General features: G+C 43.6%; 1 protein-coding gene and 1 long non-coding RNA gene across 3 annotated transcripts in view; one reads left to right on the top strand and one right to left on the bottom strand.

The window, feature by feature from the left end:
• Positions 1-16,466, bottom strand: part of IPO11 (importin 11) — a 604,534-nt gene that overhangs the window by 223,242 nt on the left and 364,826 nt on the right. The window lies entirely within an intron of this gene.
• The window catches only part of LOC137528414 (uncharacterized), a 39,827-nt gene continuing 24,462 nt past the window's right edge, over positions 1,102-16,466 (top strand). Inside the window, exon 1 of the long non-coding RNA XR_011023385.1 lies at positions 1,102-1,886. This is a non-coding gene — a long non-coding RNA (uncharacterized lncRNA). The remainder of the gene's footprint in view (positions 1,887-16,466) is intronic.

Raw genomic sequence — 16,466 nt, 5'->3', positions numbered from 1 at the left:
TCATTTGAATGTCAGGTGTTTTGGTATTTAGATATCACCCCCTCCCCAAGTATAGTCAAATGTGCCCCCAGCGTTAACCAGCCCCCTCCTTCATAAGTATAGACAGGTTTTCCGCCAGTATTAGGCAGCCCTCACCCCAAGTGGAGATAGATGTGCCCCAAGTATTTGGCAGCCCCCCACCCCAAGAATAGCTAGATGTTTCCCCAGTATTAGGTAGCCCCCTCTCTAAGTATAGCCAGGTGCTACCCCATAGGGGCTCTGCACCTTGTGGCAACTGCCTCCCATGCCTCTGTCTTGCACCAGCTTTGCTTATATGGAACAGAACGTAGGGCAAGGTTGGTGTCTGTAACTACTATGTCCATCATTTCTAAGAGTAAAGGTAGAGAATGAACGGTGCTAATACCATGACCCCTCCATGAAGGCAATGCAGGCGCTCCGCCTTCTGAGGACTAATGTGGTATTTGGACCCCAGTTGAAACCTTCATCTGATCATTGAAGCTTTGTCAGTAATGAGTAGCATGTTGGGTGTTTCTGGAGAGGAGTGGGTTGAGTGTGATTATGCATTAAGGGAGAAGACACAGGCAAGAATACAATTCCTGTTAACCCGACTTAACAAGCCAAGCACTTTCAGATGAAATATAATTTTTTTTTTTTACAATTTCATATAAACGTAGCATTATTACAAGTGACAGTCAGGATTCAGGTGTGCAAAGTGGAATAAAACTCTGACATCACATTCAATAAAAATGTTTTCCTACGTTTTATTACCACTACAGTTTTCATATTTGCTCTTGTGCACAAGCAATATTGGCTGTTCACAAATAACAAGGTCCCAAAGTAAGTTAAAGAGGAACTTCAGCCTAAACAAACATACTTTCATTAAGTTACATTAGTTATGTTATTTAAAATAGATAGGTAATATAATCTCTTACCCACCCTGTTTTAAAAGAACAGGCAAATGTTTGATTTCAGATTGGCTGCCATCTTTTTGGTTGTAATGAGGTGACAGGGAGCATGAGACACAGTTCCAACTGTCCTGTGTCCTGATCACCCCTCCCAGTTGCTAAGCAACGTGAATAACAACATAGGAAATCCCATCATGCTCTGCACAGCATCAGGGAAAAAACCCCGGGCTGTTTTTCTTTGATGGGTGAAGCTCAGATAAAAATACAGCAAAAAAGGATCCTTTGGTAAGAAAAACAGTTCTGATGCTGTGAAACTGTTAAAGGAACACTAAGCCTTTTCAGATCTGCTGAGTAGATTTTTAGTCCGGAGGTTCACTTTCATCTACTCTGAAAGCTGCCAGAAATACAGCAGCTCTCTAATGATGATTTCTCATGTCTCTGTTCTGGTTCTGCACGTGGCTGGCTGTAACTAATTGTATCAACTTAGGAATGTAAACAAAAGATAATGTCATCTTCTCTTCGGATGCGGATCATAAGCTGAAGGAGCTTTTCACTGCAAAACAAAGTGCCGTGTTTAACTGTTTGAATGCTGCTCTGACATAATTTTGTTTTCTGGTAGTAGGTTTAAGCCTGTAAACACTCTTTCAGAGCAAAGAAGGAATGCGGAGTTTCAGAACACTTTAAGGGCCTTTAGTATTCCTCTGTATGCCTCAAGTATGGCAAGATGAATGGAGCGATGCTACTTGTTTTTTTTGTTTTTGTTTTTTATTAAATTGTGACCTTGCAAAAGAGCGAAGGCACCTTTAACAAATCACTTGCCATCCGTGACAAGCCAAGTACAGAAGATTTAATAGAATTCTGATAGCTTATCAACTGATAAATGCAAACAACAATCTCATAAGAACTCCACCATCATAACTGGCACATAATTCTTTCCACAAACTGGATAAGGAGGACAACGAAAAATTGGCTACAGAAAAGGTAAGCATAAATATTGTGAGATTGAAAGGCAAAACAAATTACAATATCTGTTCTTTCACTAGCTGAAGAACATTGTTCATGCAGTAAATCATCGCAGAGAAGTTATATCGTTATTTTATTGTTTTCTTACTTTGCGGTTATCCAGTTTTAGCTATTCTGAAGCTTATACCCAAGTGTTATGGAAGCTCAACCATTTATAGCTGCTTTGCGTAATTGAGCTGCAATCTCTGGCAAACTCTTTACAGTGACAGCATCAAAACAAGCAATGTATGAAAAAGATAGGATGGTGTTAGGAGAGAGAGGATATAAAATTCTGTGTGATTAATACAGAACTCCCAAATGTACCCGTTCGGGATGTTTTTTAAGCTCCACTTAAAAGCAGGAAGAGGATCCTATGTTAAAAATAGGATCCGTTTCCACTTGATAAAAAACAGATCCGTGTGCTACGGAACGCAAGACGGAACACAGAGTCCCAACTTGGCACATTTTCCTGGCCCGGACGGGTAAATGTGTCCAATGAAAGCCTATATTTTCAACCTGAATTATCGCAAATTCTTTCTGTTTTAGGAAAGCAAACTTTTGTTTTTCTGAAAGCCTATAAGAATGGATACTGTCCGTTTTCACTGGGCTAGTTGCCGCATCTGCGCTGCCCGTTTCGATCGCCCCCTTCATGTAATACTCACGTGTCCCACCACCCATCGCCGCCACTCGGTCCCTTCTAAACAGCCCGGCGGCCAGTATTCGCGTGGGGATCTCCATTAGGCTGCAAAAGACCAATGGGAAACCTCAGCAACAGGAAGAATTCTCAATGGTTTATGTTGGACCAATGAAAATTCTCCCTGTGGCTAGGGAGAATTGGCCTGCTGCAGCCTAAGAAGAGCCCCATGCTTCTGATGGCCTCCGGGCTGAATAGATGGACTGAACGGCAGAGGTGGGACAGGTGAGTGGCTATGCGTATAGCAGGACAGGATTGACGCGGGAGCGGACGGGGTGTGGACGTGGAACGGACAGGTTAAATTGTTGCATGTGAATGCAAGATGGAAAGAACACATCCGCCTCTCCCTTTCTGTTCTGCATCTGCTCAAGTGTGGACCGGCCCTAACAGCGGTCTTATACCCTGCGACCACTGTTTTAGAGGCTGTGGCTCCCAGGAACATTGCTGGTGGTCCTGTCCTCCTGTACAATGGTTTTGGGTAGAGTGTTTTGGCCTAATTTTTTTCAGTGTTAGAGACTAGCATCTTCCTAAACCCCTGGGTGGCCTTATTCAGTAAAAAGGTATCTTCTCTCACTAAATACAAGACTAGGCTACTTGTAGACTTCTGCAATACAGCTAAGGCCGTCATTGCCAAAGAATGGAGGTCCTCTTCTATTCCTTTCCCCACCCTAACCCATACAATGAATGAGTTTTGTTGGATGGAAAAAGATTAATTTCTCTCTGGGTAATCAGGAGGAGCAGTTTGATAAAGTCTAGTCTTCCTGGTCTGACCGGAATACTCCCAGCCAATTTCTTTGTCGGCACACTGAATGTTTGAATCATGTTCTGCTGTTCCAATGTTTGAACTACTTATGTCATCTTTGCTTGAGGAGCTTATGGGTGCTTCATGCATGTCTTGTGTACAATTTGTTATTTGGTTTGAATGGCAAATTTGTGCTATTTGTTGAATTTTATATTCTGCTCAATAAAAATCTTTGCTGATAAAAAGAAAAAGAAGGATGACGAGAAGACACGTCTGTATCTCCAGGCTGGGGGTCACCAGGAATGCATGGAGATCATGATCCTGCAACACTGACCTGCAGCTTTAATAGAGGAAGTATACTAAATATCATTTAATGAATTAAATTGCTTATTTCATTTTTTCAACATTGGGGCTAGTTCACAGTGCTCCGTTGCATGGCAGAATAATTCCGCATGTCAACTCACTGACTAAACAATTCGATGGGCATGCGATCCTCTCGGTCCAGTAAATCAGTGTTCAGCTTTAGCTATACTGCTATTAGCGATCCTGGCTCTGGCGATCTTGATATGCGATCAGGTCTGCAACTCTGTTTTCCACACGTAAACCGTTTGTACACAATTTTGAGCGTTGCAGCAAATGGCGCTGACCCGGAAGCACTTCTGGATTACTTCTGGATCAGTGCCATAGCAGAAAAATTACGGCATTTACGAGAGGACACAGTGGTGGAATGGGAGAGCTGACAGGGTGGAAAAGACAGCGAGGGGAACCCGGAGTAAGCAAACTATGTGGCGGCTTTTTTTTTTCCAAAGGTCATAAAAATACAGTCCAGGAGTACTTTTTTGGATCGATTCCCATCGATCGGATTAGTTAGTGGGATTTTGGCCACTAATGGGCACGATCAATCATTTCCAATCGATTACTGTGACAATTGAAAATGGGTGATCGACTGTAGGATTGTTTTTTAATGGTCACCTTTACACTATGATTGGAAGCCTGCTTGGTGGGACAGACACCATCTAAATACTAGGCTTTACAGGGGCTTTAAATAAATTGTAACGAAGAAATGTAAAACAAAAGATCTTTTCCGCATTGTACTGTAGAAATAGAACATGCGGCTAAAATGATAATGGTCATATTGAAATAGTTCCTCTGAATGTACAGAAAGTTACTAAGAAGAGAGAAGTGGTGATGGAGGATAATAATCTCTAGAACTAGAGGTCTGAGAGCCAAAAAGACATTCCTTATAAACAACATCTTGTAGCCGCAGGACCTTGCTATAACTGCACAAGCTTTAGGATGAACTCACGCTAACAAAAGTTGGCCTGTTCTTTGAAGGTTATAAATAATGAAAGCACACTGCAGGAAAATAATGAATGAGAAGCATCAAGACACTCTTCAACGGTGCTTCGGTATAAACATCGTTTTTGTGGAGGAATCTTCATTAGTTGTAAAGTGGATGGTTTTAGGATTTCGAGCTCACGAAAGCGCTAAGTATAATTGGCCATATGAGAAGCAAGAGGCTATGAAGGCCACCTCCAGCTACCGCTAGGCCTCAGCCTTGGGATTCATTAATTGTCATACTGAAAGAAATGTGTACTTGAAACTGAGGTCTTTTAAACTATTTGGCCAAAATCACTTGGAATTAGTGGTATACATGGTAGAAGGTCAGTATTATGATGTGATTTTTACAGTGTTGTCACCTTCAGTGAAACTTTCTTCAGTTCTGTCCGCAAAGTATGGATAATGTTATATATCTTATAATGTTAGGGACTTACAGGGCTTTTGACGTGACATGTAACATGATGAGAAATCTGTATGTACAGACCCGATCCTACTTAACCACTTGAGAACCATAGGCTTACACCCAGCCTATAGACCAGGCTATTTTTTTACAATTCAGGGCTCTGCCGCTTTAAAAGCTCACTGCAGAGCCATACAACTTAGCACACAAATGAATTTTGCTCCCTTTTCTTGCCACCAACAGAGCTTTCTGTTGGTGGCATCTGATTGCTGCTGCTACGTTTTTGTTTTTTTTTTCAATTAATTTTATTGTCATTTTTTAATTTAAAAAATGCTATTTTTCTTTATATTTTACTACCCACACTTCCTCCCCCGGAGAGCCAATCAGCGAGATCGGCATCAGCTTATGAGAGCCGATTATCATCAGCGTCAACAGAGGTGATAGCTCAGTGACAGAGCCGTCACCGTACGGCGCTGCAGGACATGTAAATAATGGTTAGCAGGCTGAACACAGAGCTCCGCTCCATGTCACGCCAGGGAACAATCGTGCATGTGCATTCCCTGCAAAACCCCACCCACTGCTCTTGACGCCTTTTGGCATTAGGCAGTCCTGGGGCTGTCACCTTCCCGACGCCTATTGGCGTTAGGCAGTCAGGAAGGAGTTAAAGTGTACCTGTGACGGGGGCATATGAATAAAATATACATACCTGGGGCTTCCTCCAGCCCCTTCTGGCATGAACGCTCCCACCCTGCCCTCTTCTGACTTCCCTTTCGCCCACTACTGGAAGATCCGTCAGTTGGGGCAAGTGGGTGCATGCGCAGTCCGGTAAGGTGTGCTCCCCTATTTCACTCCTGATGCCGGGAGCGTTCTGCGCAGTAGTACTGGCCTGGCAATGCATGCACAGTTGGCCGTGGACCGGAGGACTTTCCGGGGCCATTTGCGGAAGAATGGGAACTCAGAAGAGGAAGCTGTGGGAGCGACCAAGCTGGAGGGGGGCTGGAGGAAGCCCCAGTGATGTGTATTTTATTCATTTGGCCCCATCTCAGGGTCACTTTAAGGCCCATACCCACTCAACGATTTTTGTGGGCAATTTTGCATGGTGAGCGATTTCATCAAGGTATCGTGCAACATAGATGTTTAACAACACGCACCACCCACGATGATCGTTTCTTTTTAAAAGCCCTTGAGGATTGGAACGATCCTCATTGACTTGCATGTGTTTTGCCGCAATCAAAACAAGCCTCAAGAAAAATAACGGTATAGAAGGACTCCAGTATCATCTCTTTTATTTCACCAGAGATGATCAAAAATGATCCTTTAAGATGACGAAAATCTAAGGTGTGTACATAGCTTTAAAATGTGAAAATAAACAGGCATGTTTAACAAAGGAATGAACGTAGCTGCCTCCATAGCCTCTCACTACAACTTTTCTTTAGCTTGACAGTGAACGTTTTAATATTGTGCACAATTACACATTTTAGGATCTCACTAACGTCACTATCAGAATGGAGTCTGTACACTCTCACCAGGTTTGTGTAGGCTTCCTTTTATATCCAAAAAAACATACTGTATTAGCAGGTTTGTACCTGAAAGTGATATAAAGCATTCCTGAACGGACATGTGACATGATAAGAAATGATGTGAAGACCCTTTTTGTTTTTCAGTACAGCAAGAGTTAAAAAGCTTGAGTAGTTATCAGAGCAGGGACAAGGTCCTCCAGCACCCAAGGCTGAGACACCAAAGTGCGCCCCTCCATCCCTCCCACCCCAGCCGTCACACACGGTTTGCGATTAGACTAAGAGGCGCCCCAGGGCCCCCAAACCCCACCAACACCCCAAATCTCTAATTATCTGGCTTGCAGTCACTGCTCTGTATCCCCCTTCATATTTCTCTCTGCTTAAAACACAATAGGGGAATGATAGCTGAGTGAGTGCCCCCTCCTACACTGTGCCCTGAGGCTGGAGCCTCTCTCGCCTCTGCCTCGGCCCTGGTAGTTATCTATGAGCTTGTTGAATTCATTTGGGTTTCCTGAAAAAAAATAGAAACAAATAGGCTGATATTTGTCAGGGTGATAAGGTTTTACTGCAAAAAAATTAAATAGTAATTACTTCTTTAACATTTTAAGCTTAAAAGACAGTGTGGATTGTGTAGATTCTAAACTGCAACTGTCACAGTCCCATGCTACCTTAAAAAGGAACAGTAGTGAAAATAATGAATAAAATTGCTTATTTTTTACAACATTAATTTATAGATTATTAAAGAGACTCTGAAGCGAGAATAAATCTCGCTTCAGAGCTCATAGTTAGCAGGGGCATGTGTGCCCCTGCTAAACCGCCGCTATAGCGCCGCTAAACGGAGGTTCCTTCACCCCCAAACCCCCCACTGCGACACTTGGTCGCAGACTTGGTCGCTCCTGGAGGCAGGGCTAACGGCTGCAGCCCTGCCTCCAGTCGCGTCTGTCAGCGGCGCATCGCCGCCTCTCCTCCGCCCCTCTCAGTGAAGGAAGGCTGAGAGGGGCGGGGGAGAGGCGGAGATACGCGCTGACAGACGCGCGTGGGGCAGGGCTGCGGCGGTTAGCCCTGCCCCAACCAGGAAGCGCTCCCCCGCTGAAACGAGGGGATTTGGGGGATCAGGGATCCCCGTTAAGCCACGGGATAGCGGCGGTTTAGCAGGGGCACACGTGCCCCTGCTATCTATGAGGTCTGAAGCGAGATTTATTCTCGCGTCAGACTCTCTTTAAGTCAAAGTTTGCCCATTGTAAACTCTTTTTTTTCCTCTCCCTGATTTACATTCTGAAATGTATAACTGGTACTGACATCTTTAGTCCTGCCAGGGTATCTGTACGGAACATTCATTTTCTGAGAGTTCTATGCACAGAGGGGGATATTGCATACTTGGCAGTTGGACAAAAAAACGTATTTCCCACAATGCCACGAGGTTCAGACAGTAGACTGTCAGGACCATGGTCATGACATCACACTGTGGGAGGGGTTTAACCACAATATCAGCCATACAGATTTCCCTTATGATCTATTCGAGAAAAGGTAAAGATTTCCTGTGGGAAAGGGGGTATCGGCTACTGATTGGGATGAAGTTCAATCCTTGGTTACAGTTACTCTTTAAAAATAAAGCTGTAACACTGAAAATAAAAATAGGAGACTCTTTTCTAGACTACTAATTTTCTATTTATCATACATACTACATATACAATTCATAGAGCTTGATTCACAAAGCCGTGCTAAACAGTTAGCATGTGAAGTGCCGTTCGCGGACTTTTGCGCACGCAAAGTGCCGCAATTCACGCGATCGCGGCACTTTGCGCGCACAAAAGTCCGCGAACGGCACTTCACGTGCTAACTGTTTAGTACGGCTTTGTGAATCAAGCCCACTGTCTTATAAGTTTATTTTCACTTAAAGCGGTATAAAACTCTGACATACAGGGGTTGGACAAAATAATGGAAACAACTTGAAAATCAACAAAATATATTTTAATATAGTGTAGGTCCACCTTTTCAGGCAATTACAACATCAATTCTCTGAGGTATTGATTAATACAAATTGTGAATTGTTTACAAAGGAATTTTAGCCCATTCTTCAGTTAAAACACACTACAGTTCTTTTAGAGACGATGGTGGCGGAAATCGACTTCTTACTTGAATCTCTAAAAACGACCATAAATGCTCAATAATGTTCAGGTCTGGGGATTGTGGTGGTCAGATGAGATGCTCAACTTCATTAGAATGTTCCTCGTGCCACATTCTTTAACAATTCTACCTGTATGGATTAAGGCATTATCATCTTGAAAGATGGCATTCCCCTCCGGAAACAGTTTGAGCCATAGGATGAACTTGGTCGCCCAAAATTCCTTAATAGTCTCGGCTGATAATTTTTCCATGAAAGGAAATCATTGGCCGGTCGGATTTCCAAGAAATAGCACCCCAGATCATCACAGAACCCCCGCCATGTTTTACGGTTGGGAGAAGGCAGTCTGGATGAAATGCTTCTTTCGGCTCTCTCCAAACGTACACTCGGCCGGAAGTCGGAAATAAGGTAAACGATGATTTGTCCGAGAAAATCAAATTTTTCCACTGCTCGAGGGACCAATTCTGGTGGTTTCTACACCACCCTAAACGCTTTGAAACATTTGTCTTTGAGAGCAGAGGTTTTCTAATTGCAGTTCTTCCGTGGAATCCAGATTTGTCCAGCTCCCGACAAACAGTTTTTGTGGAAACTATGTTCTGTAGGTGTTCATTCAGCTTTGCAGTGATTTTAGGAGCTGTGGTCGTGCAAGCTTTTTTAAGAATTCCATTTAGAGTCTGACTGTCTCTCTCAGACAACTTTGACTTTCTTCCACAACTGTGCTTTGCTGAGGACATTTTCCTTCTCTTTCAAAGGCAGTCATTGCTTTTGAGACGGTACCTCTTAAAATGCCAAGCATTCGGGCAGTTAATAACTGGTTTTATTCATTATGTATTGAAGGCAGAAATGCTTTGAGTTTCTGTCTGTGTCCAGGAGCTCATGCACAGTCAGAGAATGTGCCACATTCCTCACTTGATACAATTAATTACACACACGATAACATTATCTACACTTCTAATGCTCCAGATTTCTCTGCACTGAACTTTTAAGTCCTGTGTGTAACCCTTTGAATGCTGTTCTAATAAAAAAATGCTGGTTGTATTAAATATGCTGTAAATAATTTTTTCTAGAGCAAAGAAGAAATGCCAGGTTTCATTCCGCTTTAAGGTTCACTTTACCAGTATGGTACAATCATTTCATTTGCGAGTCCCTCTGATGGAATGAATGGCGCGGTGTTCTGTAAGGTGCCGACACCCTTTAAATACAGAAAATAATAGAATGTGGAGGCATTTACGAAGGCTAAAGATAACTAAATATGGGATAGTATCCTATTATATACCATTATTCATTGACAGCATTACAGCACTTATCAGTCACAGTCAAAATGAGCCTTTTATATAATGAGCAACGTAAAATTAAATAGAAGTCATTAACATAAGAATATACACACTGGATAAAGTTACGACAATAAAAACCCATTTTCTGTTACTTAGAAGTGAATAATTAATTGCACCATTTTCAGTATGTAAGGAGAGCTTCCGCACAAACCTAACCTTAATCTCAAATGAACCATCCCTATATTGATATCCAACTCTAACCAGCTGCCCCCCGCCCCGGCCAGGAAATCTGCCAAAACACTAAACCTAACCCTCACCGATCCCCGGATGCTAAATTCGCCTATATTTAACATTAAACTAACCCTATCCTCACACTAACTCTCTCTTTACAAACAAACAAACAACAAACACAGAACACTTATATCGCGCTTTTCTCCTGGCGGACTCAAAGCGCCAGAGCTGCAGCCACTAGGACGCGCTCTATAGGCAGTAGCAGTGTTAGGGAGACTTGCCTAAGGTCTCCTGCTGAATAGGTGCTGGCTTACTGAATAGGCAGAGCCGAGATTCGAACCCTGGTCTTCCATGTCAGAGGCAGAGCCCTTAACCATTACACTGTCCAGCCGCCAGATGCCTAACACTAACCTAGCCCCAGCAATCGCTGCTAATCTATTCCGCCTTCACTGCTTAATACCAGGGCTGTGTAGTCAGTACAAAAATCATCCAACTCCTAAGTTTAAGAAACCACAGACTCCGACTCCAGGTACCCAAAATTGCTCCAACTCCTCGACTCTGATTCCGCAGCCCTGCTAAATACAAAACTCCCTCCACTATTGATCAGGTGCTGGCCGTCTAATAGTTAGATGGAGCAACTGCCAATCACTAAGTGCTTTTGAAAATAAAGAAATCCCTGAGAATCCCTCATGAGGAGATGGGCTAGTCCAAAACCTGTTGGTTCTTTCAGATTTCTACTACTTACTTACTGTAAGTGACAGCACCAAAGGAGAAAAGTAATGTATGGCTCATTATACTCTGGGAGAAAGGCACTTCTTATCTGTATATGTTTACATATAATGTATTTTAAATTTTAAGATTTTCGCAACAGTGGTACTCTAACATTGCGCTCTATGTAGCTCTCATTTTACCATAGCACCACCAGTGCCAAAATGGTCTGCTTTGCCTTATCCTAGCCCTTGTAATGAATACCAAAGTAGCACATAAACTAGAATGGTCATGAGACTGCTGACCAGGCCAATCCCACTTGGTGCTTCCATGAAGACAGTCTTATGGAATCTTACCCAGATGACAAGATGCTTCTGGGAGAAAGTAGGTCAAAGAGTGGTAGCGATAATAAAGACCGTGTTCAGATGGGTCCGAGCAAAGCATGCTGGGTCTGCAAAAAACTGTCGCAATCTTTGAAGTATCGGCAACGTCTTTCCTTTTGAAGCTACTTAAGCACATCAAAAGACGAGAAAATACTTTTTTATACTTTTTTTTTCTAATAGGACAGATTTAACTGAACATACAAAATACTGAATTTATGACAATATACTTGGCAAGAGATATAAGCGCACGGTCTTGTTCAAGTTGCCAGACTTGAAATAGCTGTAACATGAACTTTCTAATCCAGGCAGGTTTTATATCTCCTTTCCAAATAATCCCTAGCACGATTTGCTGCAGCCCTCCCGTGCTTAGCCTGCCAGAGGCCAACTATACACCTAGCACAGACGCCAATAATAGATTTCCCTATATCAGTGACAGTGACTTTCCTTCCACAGTACTGGTAGGTCTAGGTTAACGACCCAATGTAGGTGTGTTCTTAACCTGAATTTGTTCTTAAATCGGTACACTGTGCCTCCCTCTGTGCCCCCGTGCCTTCAGGGTTCCCCTCTGTGCCATCTCTTCCCCCAACTGCCACCTCTATCCCCTCAGTGTCCTCTTCTGTGCCACCTCTGCCCTCCAACTGGCACCTCTATCCCCTCAGTGTCCCCTTCTGTGCCACTATGTACCACCTCTGCCATACTTTGTGCCTTCCTCTGTCCTAGTGATGATTGCAGGGGTCGAGTCCTGCGTGAATGCGGGTGGACGACGTCCACTATCTTTCTTCACAGGGTGGACGCCATCCACCCTGGCATGTGTGGAGGGGACCAGCGCAGTGGAAGGAGTGCTGTGAGCAGCGGTGGGGACGGGGGGCCATCTCCCCCCGTCCTTTCCTCACCTTTGGGCTCTCCATCCCTCACTGTCCCCTCCAGAACTAATGTGCGGCGGCTGGCAGTGGGTGGGACTTACCTCTACCTCGATCCGGGTAAGATCTGCGTGCCGTTGCTCTGGTCTAGACCAGACTAGCGGCAGTGGAGTGCTCCCTCTTGCGCCGGAACGAGGAAGAGGTAAGTCCCGCCCGCTGCCAGCCGCCCGCACATTAGTTCTGGAGGGGAAAGCGAGGGATGGAGAGCCCTACGGTGAGGGAAGGGGGAGGAGATGGACCCCCTTCCCCGCTGTCCGCACAGCTCTCCTTCCACTGCGCTGTTCCCCTCATGCTGGGGGGACACCTGACAACCTATTCTGGGCACATATACCCCTGGCTACATATACTGGGACATATACCCCTGCCTACATATACTGGACAGAGCTGGGACAAGGTCCTCCAGCATCCAAGGCTGAGACACCAAAGTGCGCCCCTCCATCCCTGCCACCCCAGCCATCACACATTGTTTGCTGTTAGACTAAGAAGCGCCACAGGGCCCACAACCTCCCCAACACCTTAATATCTAGTTATCTGGCTTGCAGTCACTACCATGTATACCCTTTTCTTATTTCTTTCTGCTTCAAACACAATTAGGAATGACAGCTGAATGAATTCTGCGCCCCCTCCTACACTGCGCCCTGAGGCTGGAGCCTCTCCAGCCTATGCCTCGGCCCGGCCCTGATACTGGGCACATATACCCCTGTTTACATATACTGGGGACATATACCCCTGGCTACATATACTGGGACATATACCTCCCTGACTACATATACTGGGACATATACCCCTGACTACATATACTGGGCACATATACCCCTGACTACCTATACTGGGGACATATACCCCTGACTACATATACTGGGTACATATACCCCTGGCTACATATACTGGGACATATACCCCTGGCTACATATACTGGGCACATATAGCCCTGACTACGTATACTGGGCACATATACCCCTAACTACATATACTGGGCACATATACCCCTAACTACATATACTGGGCACAAATACCCCTAACTACATATACTGGGCACATATACCCCTAACTACATATACTGGGCACATATACCCCTGCCTACATATACTGGGAACATATACACTAGGCTACATATACTGGGACATATACCCCTGGCTACATATACTGGGCAGATATACCCCTAACTGCATATACTGGGCAAATATACCCTTGGATACATATACTGGGGACTACTATACTCCTGACTACATATACTGGGCAATTATACCCCTGGCTTTATATACTGGACACCTATACCTCTGGCTTCATATACTGGGGATTACTAAACCCCTGACTACATATACTGGGCACATATACCCCTGGCTACATATACTAGGCAACTATACCTTTGGCTACATATACTGGGGACTACTATACTCATGGCTACTTATACTGGGGACACCTATAGGCCTGGCTACCTATGCTGGGGGTACCTATTTTGGGGGAACTGCTGTCAGATTATCTGCATTTTTGTGGAACCGCTGTTATGTATTTTGGGGAACATCTGCCAGATTATGTGTATGTTAGGGGAACAGCTGCAGCTGCCAGATTACATGTATTTTGGGGAACTGTTGCCAGATTGTGTATGTTTGGGGGACCCCTGCTGCCAGATTATATGTATTTTGGGTGTTACGTGTATTCTGGGTGATCCACTGCCAGGTTTTGCGTATTTTGGGGAACTGCTTCCAAATTATGTGTATGTTGGGAGAACTGCTGCTGCCACATTGTCTATTTTGGGGGAACCACTGCCATTTTATCTGTATTCTGTAGGAACTTCTACCAGATTATGTGTTTTTTTTGGTGAAATGCTGTCAGATTACATCTATTTTTGGGGGCTACACTACGACAGAGCTTAAACTTCCCTGGCAGACCTTTTACATCACTGCTAAGGTCATGTATATTTGGCCCCACCCATGACCACGTCCACGTTATGCTTGACCACACCCCTTTTTAGGCGCTACGTGCGGCGCAGGGGTTTTTCCAGGACTAGACCCCTGGATGATCGTAATGGGCTAATTTCACTTACGTAAAATTTCCCATAAAATTTAGCAATCATGATTATACCCAGTTACGATTTTAAAATTAAATTGATTTCAGGTTTGCTATAAAATGTGTATGCAGAACTCTGAAATTGCTATAGAGTATAGCGTACCGCAGCAAAATGTCATTTTGGCTGGATAGTGTACTGGTTAAGAGCTCTGCCTCTGACATAGGAGACCTGTTCAGTAAGCCAGCACCTATTCAGTAAGATGTTCTTGGGCAAGACTCCCTAACACTGCTACTGCCTACAGAGTGCGCTCTAGTGGCAGCCTATACAAATATTAAATTATTATTTTACGGTACTCATTTTTCTTGGAATGTTTTAAAATCAAATTTCTCAAAAACTACTAGTCTTTTTGAGAAGAAAATGTTTTACTTGTTTCCATTTTTGTGAATTTTGTAAACAGCCTTATTTTACAGAGATCCCTATAGCTGGAGAAAAAAAAAAGCTACTCTGATGCATTGAGTAAGTTAATACTGGAAATACAGTGAGACTGGGAAGTAGGGAGGACCGGGGACTAGCCACTGCAGCAAGGACCATTTCCCCCAGGCTGCGTTTTGCATAGCGGAAGAGCTGGCAGGGCGGAGAAGACAGCAAGTGTAACGCAGAATAGGCGGGCTATGTGGTGGTCTTTTTTTTTTTTTTTACTAAATATATCGTTCAGGGGTACTTTAAGTTCTCTCTTTCTGTTTTTTTGAAATGGGAAACCTTAGAAAATCAGATCAAACAACAGCAACGAAACAGGACAACCCAAGTGGCTAAAGGGCAGCCTTCAGGCTCTCTGAAGAAGGGATCAGTTTAATCAACATGTTCTAAAACATCGCTCCAATTCCAGGCCCAGATTTACATCACAGGAGCCTATAGGCACAGATGTCCTGGCACCCTAGACTTTATCCTCCATGAACCTACAAACCCCTGTTGAACTGCACCATAAGCATGCTGGCTGGCCCAGCTGTGACTTCTCCCTTACTTCCCTTGTCATAGGTAGCTACAGGTGTCCCTTGGCATTAGGTAGACACAGGTACCTTTAGTATTAAGTAGCTAGAGGTGCCCCTGACTGAAGGGAAATCTCGTCAGTGAAATAGCATATGCTATTTCACACCACTTTAAAGAACATCAAGCCATTTAAATTAAAATCTCCTATTTGGTGGCTCCTCCTAATGACGTGATGAGGATGGAGTAATTTGTCCTCTCAGACAAGGACAAAGTAGATAAATTCATACTCCAGTAGTCCGTATAGATAGATTACCAGGGTCAGGTTCTTAGTAGTGATGTCCATGTGTAGGAGAACTCATGAAGATTCATGCAATTTGTTTGATCAGCCGAGAGATTTGCACAGCTCTGATTTGCTATGATCACATCCTGCTTTTAGCAAATCATAGACTTCCATATCTATCACCTGACCAAACTGATCACATGCTTCTCCATGAGTTCTCCTAGACGTGCCCATCATTAGTTTTCAGTGCTGGAGGGTTTTCCTCATGTGGTTAGAGTTTTACTTCTCGCCTTTGATATTTCTGTTGTTTATCTCCATGTACCAATTCTTTTTCAGTTCTCAAGTTATTATGCTCTGTCTGAAGGCACCTTTATACTAGGTACACACGATACAATTTTCGGACAGATTTACTGTCAGATTGATTATTTCCAACAGGTCCGATCTGATTTTCGATCGATTTTCCATAGGAGTGAACAGAAAATCGATCGAAAATCAGATCGGACCTATCGAAAATCATCGATCTGACAGTAGATCTGTCAGAAAAAATTGTATCGTGTGCACCTAGCACTGAACAGTGCTTGAGCGTTTCAACATATCTTAGGCTAGTGGTCCTTAGGTAGGTCTCTCTTTCCCTCCTCTTCATGTCTTTTCTTGTCCTTTTCTTTGTATTTATCTCTTTCCTTTTACTCCTTCTCACTTCATCTTTCCCTTCTGGTATACCTTGTTTCCTGTTTTTTTCTTTCCCACTAGCTTTGCAATCAACAGTGTTTTTTTCTCAATGCTTGAGGCTCTACCTCATTATTATGTCAGATGATACCCTTACAGGTCATACTCTTGCTGTTTATTCTTGGTATACAAGATTGTTGAATTGGATTGCACAATGTTCATCATTAATTAAAGTCAATAAAAACAGATTTCCCCCCTCAAAAAAAGAGAAAGAAAGGTT

This window comes from Hyperolius riggenbachi, chromosome 1, assembly GCF_040937935.1.
Source record: "Hyperolius riggenbachi isolate aHypRig1 chromosome 1, aHypRig1.pri, whole genome shotgun sequence".
NCBI classification, from domain to species: Eukaryota; Metazoa; Chordata; class Amphibia; order Anura; family Hyperoliidae; genus Hyperolius; species Hyperolius riggenbachi.
Note: the sequence above shows the minus strand (reverse complement) of the source record. Positions and strands in the feature narration are given on the sequence as shown.